This window comes from Triplophysa dalaica, chromosome 4, assembly GCF_015846415.1.
Source record: "Triplophysa dalaica isolate WHDGS20190420 chromosome 4, ASM1584641v1, whole genome shotgun sequence".
Classification (NCBI taxonomy): domain Eukaryota; kingdom Metazoa; phylum Chordata; class Actinopteri; order Cypriniformes; family Nemacheilidae; genus Triplophysa; species Triplophysa dalaica.
Window position 1 is genome coordinate 19,164,750 of NC_079545.1, and position 13,953 is coordinate 19,178,702.

Sequence of the window (13,953 nt, forward strand, 5' to 3'; positions counted from 1 at the left end):
ACTCCACCTCTTTCTTTCTCTCTTGCTTGTATAACTTTCTGTCTCTGCCATTTTGATGAGGTTGAAAAAAGTGTTCTGTATCTCTTTTTCTCTCTCACTACGTGGCGTGGATTGGATGCCGGCTAAAAGGAAGGAGGGAGGAGTAGACGAGTGAGGGAGAGAGCGTGCTGCTCGCGTAGAAGAAGAGATGGCATATTTGCAGAAAGAGACATGTGGTGTGAAAGCAGTCCTTTTCAATCTTTACTCCTTCGAGTTTTTTTCTTTAAACGTCTTTAAAGCTTCTGTTATTTTCTGCATAACTCTAATACCCCTCTCTTTCTGTAGCTACCGCTTTCCTTCACAAACTTTTTTAAACGTTTTTATTGCCTGATTTCATTTATTTTGTCAGTTTGTTTCTGTATCTGCCCGTTCCTTGTTTTTTTTTTTATCGCCCATCAGTTAGTTTATGCATGGGAGTTAAAGACAAAGGGAAACGTCCACATTTTGGCAGCACTAAGGGGAGTCAGAACTGCAGCCAAGGACCCTGCTGAGATCCAAAAACCCCAGCACAGCGAAGCGCCAAAAAAAAAGAAAAAAGAAAACACCACCCTTTCCTTTGCATGGTCACAAATTCCACTCTCCCTGTAGCCAGGGCAGTACTGCAGCTCCTCCTCGACCACATCTCACCGCATTCGACCTTTACGCCTTCTCGTCTCCCTCCACGGAACCTTTTCTGACCCATTTTCAAGGGTTACCATTTTTTTTCGCACGGTAAATACGGAAAGGACCGGCCGCACAGGAGGGCGAAAGAGGGGACAGGGGTTTTTCTCTGTTGCCTATCGATGACTTGGCGATTTCCTCTTGTTGGGATGCCGTTTTTGGCTTCTTTCGAGGTTGTAGGTGCCATGTATTCTTTCATTCATGTTGGGACGTGTTTGTGTATTAATGTTTCGATTGTGTGAATGAGCGATTGTGAACTTCCTTCTAACATGCTTCTATCTTTCTCTCTTGCTCCAGATTTTTTCGGACAGTGCAATTGGCCTAGTCTGCACCCCAAGCCTGACTCCATATTGCCGCCAGGTGTAAGCTGACGTCGGTATGGACAGTGGAACGGTCAGCATCAGATCAGACTTCCTCAGCCGGTACGCTTTGTTCCTTTGGCCTTTTTTTCTATCCGTTCTTTTTAGCTGGAACTTTTTCTGAATGTTTTTAACCGCACCTCATCCTTGGGTTTCGTGTTTTTGCCTGTTTATCGCAGTAGCTGTCTGCAATACTGTAAAAATAAGCAAAATATGTAACGGTCCAAAAACCTCTGTATCCACAATCGTCCAAGAACCATTTTTACTTAACGACAACAACAAATAAAAAGTCACGAAATGTCTAGACATCACTAAAGTTCTATCCAAAATAATTGTAGGTCAGTGGTACAAATGTGAGTTTACTGGTTCGCTTGTTGGTCGTCAGATATCTGTATTCACTTGCTGTTTGATGAGTCACAATTCATTCATTTGTTTCCAGTGGCTTAATGGCAAGAAATAACAAGGACAGGCTCTCAGTGATATTAGGACGCCATGGAAACATATTTGAAATGTGCAGTCGGTTTCAAAGTATATTTGAGTCGTTCTGCCACCAAGTTGTTTCCTTTCTTTTCTGGCATTTTTAATGATACAAAACAATGCGTCTCCGTGTAGAAATGTCAAATCACTATGCAGATATCTATAAAGTCAGCTATAACAACCTTCACTGTAGTGTTTTTGAATAACCTTTGGTTCCCTCAGGGAGTGGCACTGTACCATGAATCATGGCATTTTTAAATGCAGCTTGTTGCTCACTGTCAATGCGGACCTAAATTCAGATTTTACATTTTTATTTCTATACATTTATTGTGATTTTTAAACGCAAAATACATGCTTAGATTTCCGCATAAACTCTTTGAAAGATACAGATTTTTGTTAATAAATAAAGATTTAAAAGAGTTTTTAAAAAGTGATGTAGGATTCTTAAAGGTGCCACAATCAAGTTGTGTATTCTAAATGTATAAAAAACGTCTTCGCATAAAGAGGGTTTCTTTAAAATTTCTCCTATTGCTTTTTTCTCAAATGTCAGCCACTGCAGCACGTTTGATCCAACAGTAGTGACAATAGGTGTCTTATCTGGTCACAGCAAAACAACCTGTGTCTTTCAAGCTGACCTTCAGCCTGAAGGGTATTTCTTAAAAACGCTAGTGATGTGGAATGCCAGGAATTCATGGACGAAAAACATAACTGGGAGTTTCCATGTTAACCATTTTTTAATGAGTTTTCCAAAATTATATATATAATTATATATATATATATAGTATTATAATTTTTTTGGCTGAACCACACCCACCACCAATTTTAATGGGATTATTTTTTGGTATATATAATTGTTATAGTGATATTGGCAATTTACGTATTCATTCTTTATAGAGTTTTAGCTATATTTTTCCCTAATTTTCTACAGAAAATGCATTTATTTATTTTGTTTGGTTTAGATCGTTTCACAAAGTTTCCAAATTCACATGCATTTTTCTCATCAAGTCGTTTGCAGATTTTTTGATTAGTTATGCATTTCGATTTGCCTGGCAGCTGTGTTCTACTTGTTCGTGTTTTTTTAAAACAGTATAAATGCCACACACTTTTCACCAGGATCAATAATTCCCCTGGATTCCTAAACAATACATTTTCTTTCATCTGTCCTTTACATGAATTTCAGTTGACATAATGATCTTCTTCCTCACGAGTACCTATCAGACCTCAAAATATGCTGTTTTTTAATATCACTGTTTTAATCAAGCATTATTTAACTATTTTGAAGTTTGTCTGCGTTAAAAGGAAAGCTTACATCTGTAAAGCCACTTTTAAGCATTAACACGCTATGAGCTCATTTTTGATGTCCAGTGAAATGTATAAACGGAAACATGTTGTGAGTGTAGATGACGTGGCGCGATGATGCCAGCTGCCACAAACCCGTAGATCCGAACTTGTGGTGACTCTGAGCACAAGCTCGTGTCTATAGGTATGTGTCTGTAAGGTGAATGCAACACTCCTCCCTGCAACCACTGCCATAATGTTGATGTTACAATGTTGTGATAAAATAATCGAACATACATTAAAGGTACTTTATCGACAGCAGCAAGTTATTTATAATTTAATAAGCCGATTGTCAATTAAATGAAATGTTTTACATGATCTTAAAAACATTTTGATGTCTGAATGTTTAAAATGATGTGGAATTTTTTTCAACATATTTACAAAAAACTATTTATAAACTAAATATAGCCGCTGTCCTTCTGAAACCTCGATGTCCAAATTTGTTTTTCAGGAAATAGAAAAAGATTAAAATACTGTGTTTTTAAAGTTGACAAGCACTTTTTAATTATTTTTATTGGTTACATATTTGCAGGGGCAAATATAAAAGGATAATACTATTAATGATTTATGGCAACGAAATGAATAAAATATCGCAACACAAGAAGATACAAAGTTTCAGAAGGACAACAGCAATAAAGTAATTTAATGTAACAACTGAGACAACCAGTTAAATTCCAGAATGGATCTGCATGTTTTTTTGTCTAGTTGCAGCATACTTCCCAACATTACATTTGTCTTATTCCATAATTTTTACGAGTTGATCATTATTATAACCATGTGTAAGAAATGTTAGCTGTTCTTAAAAAATATGTTACCCTAAACGTTTGACCAGTGGTGTTTGTTTAACAGTAAAAAGAGAAGGCTTGGCAGCAGATGCATTCAGATTTTAGTTCCTTATATACAAGACATAGCCTACTATGACAACTAAGACTTCATTCTGTCCTCCATGTGAAATACAGCGATGTCTCGGGATGAGGTAGTAGGTTGTATAGTTTAGAGTTAAAACATGGGAGATAACTGTACAGCCTCCTAGCTTTCCCCGAGCAGACGCCCTACTCGGCAAGCTACAGTGCTGATGCTAACAAGCATGGCCACATGCTCTCTTGCCTCATCCTCAGAGCAACACTAATGTAAATAATATAGAAATGAAATCTGTGTTGATATACTACATGTTTTTCACAGAATTTCAGCTGTGGGACTTATTTAGTTTTTTCCCCCGATTTTGGGATGGAACAGTTTTACCATATTTTCTAAATATCTGTATATTCCACATTTGTACCTACATGTTCTACATATTTACTTCAGATATTTAACCTGTTTAACAGGATTGACCGCTGAAATTAATATCTCGTTTTTATTCTCCTAGTATCTGGACATTGTAGTAGTTGTAAACCCCATAACCATGTATTGTTTATTGAAAAACGTCATCAGGTGGCCACAAAGAACAAAAATATTTCATTTCTATCGAAAGACTGCAGTATTATTGCTACAGTGTGTCCGACATGGTATACTACAGTGTTCTTCACCACTAAAACAATATCTTAATACAGACATGGAAACTTTACACGACTAATCTTTTGTGCTCTTCCATCTGGGTTTTATTTGACCATCATACTGTCTTTCACTTACGCTTTGAAAGCGTTTTTGCTTTTATAACTTTTGTGCTTGGGAGTTGAAAGTGCAGTTCACTGATACAAAGTAAATTCTGTTATAAAGGTAACAGTAGTACAACTATGAATGATTAGATAGCAAACATATTTGACCTTCTACCTGCTTATGTTTCATTATGTGGTTGGGAACAGGAATTGACAATTATTGACTCTTGATGGAATTCTTGTTCTTAATGTTATCACTACACATACGATGGAACTGTGCACTTTAGGAGCATTAATGCTGCTCGATGGATGTACCTTGGACTGTTGGAAAGGGTATTTGTCAGATGTTGTAGAGCAGGAGTAAAAATTGTGCACACATTCCAAACATTTGAGGCAAGGGGGCAGTTTCAAACACTGATTTTTTAATGTATTGTTTTTTTTTACCTAAAAATGTATTCTTTTCTAGCTTTAGACCGGAATAAAAAATAGCCATGGTTTCACACTGAATTTTGGAAAGCAGCATCTGCAATGTGCCACAGGTCCAGCTGCAGTCACTGCATGCGTATTTGCGTATGGCATACCTGTCTTGCCTAAATTTCAGTTTTTGCTGTAAATATCTTGGTGTTGTTTTGAGTTTGGTGAAGTTTGGCATAGGTGTTCACCATAGGTGTGGTTGTTGTATTTGGCAATAGAATCATTTTTGGTAAATGCAATTTCAGTGGTACTCTACGTGTGCACGCATGTCTGTGTGCATGGAAACTGGCAATGTTGGAGCGTATTTGCATTATTTGATTTCAAAAACTGGGAGGGGGGTATTTCGAAATAATTCACCTCTATTGCTTTCTTTTTAGATGAACAAGAAGTCGTTTTGATTTCTAAATCTAGACATTCGATCAGTATTAGATCAGATAAGTAGAATAATGTAAAAACATATACGCTATAACATTAAGGTAAGAAATGCCAAAAAAACATGTAAAAAAATTGGATAGCACTTTCAGTTACTATTCAGTGTTTTTTGGCATTCCTGCTGACCTCAAATAAACTTTCTGTCATTTCATTTTATAATTGTATTACTATTTCTTCCTCTGTTGGTTCTGGGATATTATGGTCATTTAATAAATTTGCGGAAAAGTATTTGACAGTCAAGTATGACTTGTTGGTCAAGCAGTAATATTTTTGTTGAAAGATGGGTTCTGAGTTCTAATGCATCGTAGTAAAATGTTATTTTATTAAACCAAAATTACAGCCAAACATCACTGCATCTATAGATGTAAGAGAGAACATATTTGTTTTTTTGCATTTTGTTTTGTGATGTCACTAAAATGCATAGCAAGCCATGGAAAAGCAATAGATTGGACTATTTGAACATTGTGGATATAGTTTCTGTCACTGATAAACATCACAAAGAAAGGTAACAAAATATTAAACAACTCTATCACTGGATTACTACTTGGTATACTACATACAAACGAAGTGATGCGGTCTAAATGGCCATGGCTGAAACATTTTAGTAAATAATATCAGGTTACTGTTTTTTATAATAATTTGGGTATATGTATAGTACGTCAGCAAAATTATTTTTGTAGGTGAAAATATGATTATATATATATAGATATAATATATATTATATCAATATGATAAAACTGTGGATAAATAATATTTTGAGTGCTTACTGTGTCCTTAACAACACCCAGAATTCTGCAGTGAGAGAAAATAGTGCACTGATGCCAAATGTGTACAGAGTTCAGCATTATTTCATCAAAACACAAGCTCTGTCAGCCTGAAGAAACCAGCCCTGAATGTCTCACCGAAATAACCTAAAAAAACAAACCTCAAGCCACATTATGGCTAGTTGAGACAACCAAACCTGGATTCTGTTTGCTATGTTGGATTTGGAAAGATTTGTTCAATTCAATTTACCACCTTTCATCACTGAAAAAACGGAGACTTTTGTGATTGAGATCTTAGGATCGAATTCTAGTAAAATATGTTGTGCCTGAGATCAATGTTGGAAATATGTACATTTAGAATGACTTCATATTATTATTATACTACGCAAATAAAAAAAATCACTGCAGAAATCTTATTTCAGAGCGATTTGCTGTGCATTTGTTTTCGCAAATTTTCCATATTAATTTGAATATATTACGCCTACAATAGTTCTATTGTGTTAAGGGAGGGGATTGGACCCAGGGAATGCGTTTCGATGTTGACAACAAATGCGTAATCTTAAAATTGTACGATCTAAATCTGTGAACCAAAAAGATGCCAACCAGTATATTGGTTTACAGTTTTACTATTGGCTTGGAAATTGCATAATTAAAAATCATTCTTGGCTGTATTGCTGTGTAAAACAACTTACTCAACTGTATTCATTTATAACTAACTGTACAGGCTAATCCACACTATTCAGCTGCTGGACAGTATTGTAGAGTGGATTTCAGTTGAGATGTGTAATCACATATTTTGAATGAATTTGTGTGTGTGGTACAGCCCAAGGTTGTGTGTGGTTCCACCCTATTTGTGCTTTTAAGTTTATAATCTGAATGATCCCCCTTTGGGATTGTCCATGCAACTGGTGCATTAATGTTGCTTTTTTGAAAGCCTCTGTCTGGCAACTGGTGTGTGCAATGAACCTCACCTGCACCATGTGATGCAAAAGGTACAGTTGGGGGCCCCCTGTTGGCTGGCACTGGTACATGATTTATTGTATTCTTTTATTCCAATAGACAGCAGTTATATGGGTTAATATAATACAGAGCAGTTGTCCAAGTCATCCACAGTACTGTTGCTAGTTTGGGTATAGGCATGCAAAAATATAAAAAATGAGCAAAAATGAATCTTGGGGTGAAAATGTGAACTGGTAATTATGAGACATATGGCTGCTTATGTCCAGGAGAGGGAAGTCTAGCACCATTTCCGCATGAGAGACAATACAAGCGTGCGGGTGTTGCGGGCATGTTGGGGTGGCAACATGTGCCAGACATGCCAAGCATTGAATTTAAAATAGTACAAATCAGGACCTATGTTAAAATAATGATGAAGATGGTATAGTGTGAACAGCGGAGTAAAATATGTGTGACTGACAGAATCAGGTAGTTTCTGTCGCTGATAAGAGCCCATTGTAGTTGTCTGTGGGAGGTCTCCTTCACCACAGTTTCCCTCGGTCCCCCCGTTTCTCTCCTCTCCACTTAACGTCTCCCTGTTTCCTTTGCCTTCTGTCATTCTCGTTTCTCCTCCTCTTTTTTTCTCCTCGTCCCTCTTTGTTGTGACCGCAGCGCTAGCCAGGCGGTATCAAATGTAAGCCAAGCACATCATATTTTCATCTGTCCATACCTCTCTCTATATCCATAGCCCTCCCATTCTCGATATTCCCTCTCTAATTCTCTGTGCCTCTCTCTCTCTCTCCTGCTCGCTCCTTTCACTAGCTCCCACCCTCCCTCCCTCCCTCTCTCTCTCTCTCTCTCTCTCTCTCTCTATTCTTTCTGTAGTTCCCTCCCTCCTGCTCCAATCTTCAGTTTAGCTAGAGGAAGAGAGGGAGTGAGAGAGGGAAGGAAAGAAAGAAAGAGAGTGGAATAATTGTGAGCGGCGAGGGAAATTCTGAACTTGGAACTTTTTCTCCGAAACAGAAAGAGGCAAGGGAAGGATTATGGGTAAGAACACTGTAAAATGAAAATCTCCTCTCTTTTACTTTCTATCCTTCCGTTTTCTCTGTAATCCCTTTATTTCTCTCCCTCTCTTCTTTCTCTCGGGGGGTAGCGGGCCTCTTGCACTAACTGGTGTCAGCTGTTGCAGGAAATGAAAGGATCACTTCTATCTTCTTCTCTCTCTTCCTCTCAGCCTGAAATGGACTTTTCATTAGACTCTCATACTGCTAAACACAGTGGATGAAACGGTCTGCTCATGGAGCGAGGGGTATGAATGGGACTCAGATGAAGAGTTTGTAGTGGAGGGTGGTATATAGGACAGAAACAGGCGTTGACACATTCTTTCCTCTCGTTTTGCCGCTGTTTATTCTTGCTGCTTTTTTACTTAGTAGATCAGATGTCAGCCAGCGATCCGCCTGTTTTTTCCGCCTCGCGATCGAGTATGCACCAGTCGCACATGTGACATAGGGTGAGAGATGGTGTGTGCGTGTGAGAACAAATCCCCCCCCCCCCGCACCCCCTATGCTGATCTCTCATCTTATAGCCCTCTGGGTAGAAGTCTGGTGTGTGTTGCCGGTGTTATGGCCCTGCCTCTCTCTCTCCCTCTCTCTCTCTCTCTTTCTCTCTCTCTCTCTCCCTCTCTCTCTCTTTCTCTCGCCCCATTCAGTTTTCTGTCCTATAGGCTGATTAATCTGGATACCTTTTCTCCCCAAAATCTTTGTTTCCTTTGTTCATGTTTTCCTTTTTCAGGAACACCCAGCGCTCATTTGAATTTCCCACCTTTTTCCCTCCTCTACGTTCCTCGTTCATCTTGGACTGGCTGCTCCAGACAGCGGCCAGACATGCGTTGTCTGTCAGTGCCGTCTTGTCTTTTCATTTCCCTCTTTTTCCACGTCTGATTTTTTCTTTAGTTTCTTGTATCGCAGTCCACTTGCTCTATGGGAAGAGCATCATGAATGCGTCTGAAGAGCTTTCTTTCTCCATCTATCTTGCCCGCTCTATTCTCACAGTCTCTAAGGCATGCAGAAGACTGCGGCACCTGAGGCACGGTCAGTCGCTGCCGCCAGCTCGGTGAGTTCACACCCCTTCTCTCATCGCATGTATGTGACCAGATAGCTGTGACAGTTTTGCACTGTTCCTAGATGGATACTTATTTGATACAATGGTGATCATAGTTGTAGATTTTGTTGGTCGATTTCATTGACTGCGCTATTTCATACTTCCCTACAGATGTTTTACACTAAAAGTCACATCACTTTCCACATTGATCGTAGCTAACTATTTAGATTCAGAGCACATAGTCACTGTGTGCGTGTGGCCAGTGTAAGGAGTCTGTGTGTGGCGCCGCTTCTCCACGCATGTCCTCCTCTGCCATGCGCATGTGTGTTTGTGCATAAGACTTTCTGTCTTTGTGTGCAGTCCACGCTGATGGGCGTGTGTGCAAGTATGTTTGTCGTTGCTTTAACGGCCTCATCCCGCTGCATCTATTCTCGCAAATAAAGGAATGCCGATTAAGACACAGGCGAGGAGTGTGAGATGGAACAACAGAGCCAGAAGTTGGTACCGTATAGACTGGCAACAGAATGGCGATATTCTCCCTGCACCGTGCCCCTCTCCTTCCCTGAGACCCTAACTTGTGACGTTCTGCTTCGATGTCCACGGGTTGGGCTCTCGGGAGCTGTGAGAGGCACTCAGTCATCTGCGCATCCGGGAAGAACCAGAGGAAAAGACAGCATGAGAGAGATGGAGAGAATAATTCATTCGGACAGATTCGTGGGAGAGAGAGGAAGAGATGTAACAAGTGATGTGACAGTGGTGGAATGTAGGCCTGTGGATTAGAGTCGAACAGGACGGAGCAGCAATGTGCAAAACAAAATCCACTTATGTGTAGGTTGCCTGAATGAGTAGTTGAATTATGATCTTAAGGAAGCGGCGTATAATTAGGGTCGGTTCTTAGGAGACGTTTACATAAGATGCAGGACAACAGAATAGAAAAGATTGCATGGGCTTTGAAATGCGCTTTTAAAATGGGACAGTTTGTAACTGGACACAGTATGTTAAGACGCAACTCTAACGATGGGATGCACAAAAAAACAAAGATGTCCGGTCTACGTGTGTAGCATCTGAAGCACATCACACTTATGACAGCATTGCCGCTAAAATATCAGAATTATACAAAAAATGTATATTATACTGTAGATGAACTCACTGGCCAGTTGTTGAATGCTGATCAGTCAACCATCTTGACCACAGATACACAGAAGCTTGAGAGAGAAATGAATCTGTGTTTTTAGGTTGAGGTGGAGTTGGGCCATGGAGGGTTTGGCCCAAACAAAGCGTATGTTTAGACTGTGAGTCAGGATACCGAAATGGCGTACGTGTCTGTGCCACAGCTTCTGTTACACCCTCGATCCGCACCCATATTTGTGTGCATCTCTTTGTGTTTGTCGGTGCATTTTTCAATGTTATAGTCCTTTCTGTACTGAAAATCTTTATGGATGTTTGATGGCGTCTGTTCACGTATGTGCGTGTGTGTTTTATCCACCGACTTGAGAGCAGCACAAAGTACTGTCCAGAGCGTGACATTGATAGCTCGGTACACTTGTGTTTGACCTCATACAAACATTCATCATCATTAAAAATAAATGCACACGTGTGTCGGTGTAGATATAATAAATCTTTTTCTATCGTTATGGATGTAGACAACTTTTAATAATAATAAATGTTTGTGATACAGTCTTTGCAAAAATGTGACTTCTTCACCGATGTATTGTTGGGAAGGTACGTGTGTACCAGTTTCAGCGTGAGAGAAGGAAAGACATAGATATAGAAACACTTCAAGTGTGGTAAACCTGCAAAAATTGTTGTGTGTGTGTACTGATTAGATGTGTGTTCTCATGTAAGTTGGGCAGACGTCTCTCTGGTGGTGCTGTAAATAATGATTCTCTCCCTCTACTCTTCGCTGATGCTTGATCCTTACTTCAGAGGGATGTTTTTGGAGACTTTTTAAACCAGGTGATGCTCTTGTTTCAGACGGTCCTGTACACTTGATATGGTTATTAAAAAAAAAAAATTAATTGGAGGGCAACTTTACTGGCATGGTGTCTATTTTTAATTAATCTTATAATTGTGCATGTTAAAATGCTTGGAATTCTGTTTCTACAATTTGGGAAAACATTTGGCAGTCAGCGCAGGGTAATGCTGTATTATTTAATTTAGCATTTTCTGCCCTTGGTACATTTTCATGGATGGATTGCCATATTAAACTCATAAAAGGTCATTTAAAGGGACTTGCAGTCCTGATAGGTCATACTTAGACATCATTAAGTGGCTCATTAATCTGAATTTGGAATTGAGCTAGTACAGTATTTTGTCATTTCATAGACATGTGCAGATATTCAGATGAGTTTTAAAGGGAATGTGAGGTATAAAGTAAAAAAAAAAAATTTCAAAAACTATGCCTGGTTGGCTTGGGTTACAGAGGATTGTTTGTTTATTTACTAAATAGGTAGGCATATGGATAGATTATATATAGTGCTGACAGTGATACACTAAACCATATGCAAGTGCATTGCACAGATCAGTGTGTATCTGTGTTTCAAATTTCTATTTTGTATATAATGTTTTTGCGTGCGTGCGTGTGTCTGTGTGTGTGTGTGTGTGTGTGTGTGTTGTGTTTGTTCATGGATGAGAAGAGTCCCATTTCACTGTATGGCACATGGACTATGTGTTAATGCATCAGGTCAATTGAGGTAAAATGAAAATACATTGCAAGCTATAGTAAAACAAGTACTATAACTAGCAGGTGTATATGTCTACAGTAGGTTTGCATTCTGTTCCTAAGTTCCTAATAAATAATATGAGCCTACCAGCACTTCTCTTAATGAAAACATTAGGGATGCACAATATATTATCAGCCACATCAGTATCAGCCTATAAATGGTCCTTTTTAATGTTATCGCATCATCCAGATAAAAAACAGGCCGATATATTAAAGACAATAAATTGGCTCAGAGTTAAATTCCAGTAGAGTAATGTGTTTCTGTTGTGATAATTCACTTACTGCTATTAGCAAAACAATGTTGATTTAGGTACATGAAGATATTTATGAATGTTTAAACTATTTGAACAAAAGCATATTCTGTTTGAGGCAGATTGTGGTCTGAATGATTTCTGTCTTGAGACCTGTTAGACTTGTGATTATTAAGAAAACTTCTCTTGAATTCACTGTTTATAACAATTTAATCTTTTGTTTATTAAATAAACTTTATACCAGAAAAGTTTGTGAAATAATCTAATCTAAAGATTTTAGTGCAAAGTAGTGGAACATGATTTTCGATAAATGAAAGAGAACAAAATACTTTAAAGTAGCACTTTTTGCCTTTAGTTTTAGGCTCCGAAAAATTGATTTAAATATTAAGATATGTATTTCAGCCAATACATCGGTTATCGGCTTCCAGTGAAGAGGATATATTTAACCCATTAGCTTGATTTGTCTCATCAATCTCATCTGTGAGATTAAAAAGCATCTGGCAGGGAAGAATGATGTTCGCAATAGACGAATTATGTATTTGTGATTCGCCTATACTTACGTATATGAAGACTTGCTAAGACTTGCTAAATTCTATACAAGCAAATTATATGCGCGTATGCATGAAAGTTATTTAAATGATTGCAAATTTGTTTAATTTTATTATTGGTAAATTAAGACATTCTATGTTCAATGTGTGAATTTTAATTAAAGCATTATTAGTATAGATGAATGTTAATATTTTCATTTACGCATTTGGCAGACACTTTTATCCAAAGCGACTTATATTACATTATACTATACATTTATTTCTGAATATGTGATTAATTTTCTGAATAATATAAATAAATTGAATCATAACATAAATAAAATCATGCTTTGATAAAAGCTTAATCACATAAACAACATATAAATTGGTAACATACAGTCATCTAAAGAATTTAACCCTTAACCCTCTAACCAAATGTTTTTTGTTGGTTAGATCTAACGTATTTAGGTTGATTTACACACATTCAATAAGATTTTTACCTGAATTAATTAATATGTTGTCACAGAACCAATTTTATTTACCACCTAGTAAAACTTCTATTTTCTCATTGTTGTAAGCATGATATTTGTTTATATTCAAAGAGGCTGCTTGTAAATCCAATTTGCTGTTACTACATAATTTTATAATGCAATCAAATGTACAGGGACACCCGTGAAGGCTCATATTTTAATCTGGAAAACCAATAAATGCATGAATCCACTGTATTTATTCACATGAATGAATCGAGTGTTTTAGCATTCAGTCCAGATAAGAATGTTTCTTGATTTTTCAATCAAGTGGACATTAAATGTTAGTATTGACATGTTGTGTGTATTGCATGCTATGGTATTTAGCTGCAAAGAGGGTTGGCGTGCATCCCTCCTCTCCCCTGCATTGTGCATGTGTGCTGGATGAAGTGCATTGTTGTGGTGCCCTCCTCTTCCACCAGCACCACACCGACCACCGCATCGAACAAGTGTGTGTGAGAAACTGGCATAGGGTTGGTGAGATAAAGCAGATGTACTTGATTCGATGGTAGTTCAGCCCATCATAAGATGCAGCAGTGGAGGAATGCTTACAAAGTTGCCTGATTTAACAGGTTTCTTAGTCACTCCACTGAAATCCACACACACACTTTTCCTCCCACGCACCCCCTCTTCCTCTCGCTCACTGTCAGAATCGTGGTAGTTGGTCCGCAGTGCCAGCACACGCCCCAGGAACGCCCAGATTTTACCGCAGTACCAAGGTACCCAGAGCAGTCTCACTCACACAAGCACAC

The 13,953-nt window shown here is 38.3% G+C and overlaps 1 long non-coding RNA gene across 1 annotated transcript in view; it reads left to right on the forward strand.

Annotated features, from left to right (window-relative positions):
- The window catches only part of LOC130419246 (uncharacterized), a 74,447-nt gene that overhangs the window by 31,744 nt on the left and 28,750 nt on the right, over nucleotides 1-13,953 (forward strand). Inside the window, exon 2 of the long non-coding RNA XR_008906477.1 lies at nucleotides 997-1,121. This is a non-coding gene — a long non-coding RNA (uncharacterized LOC130419246). The remainder of the gene's footprint in view (nucleotides 1-996; nucleotides 1,122-13,953) is intronic.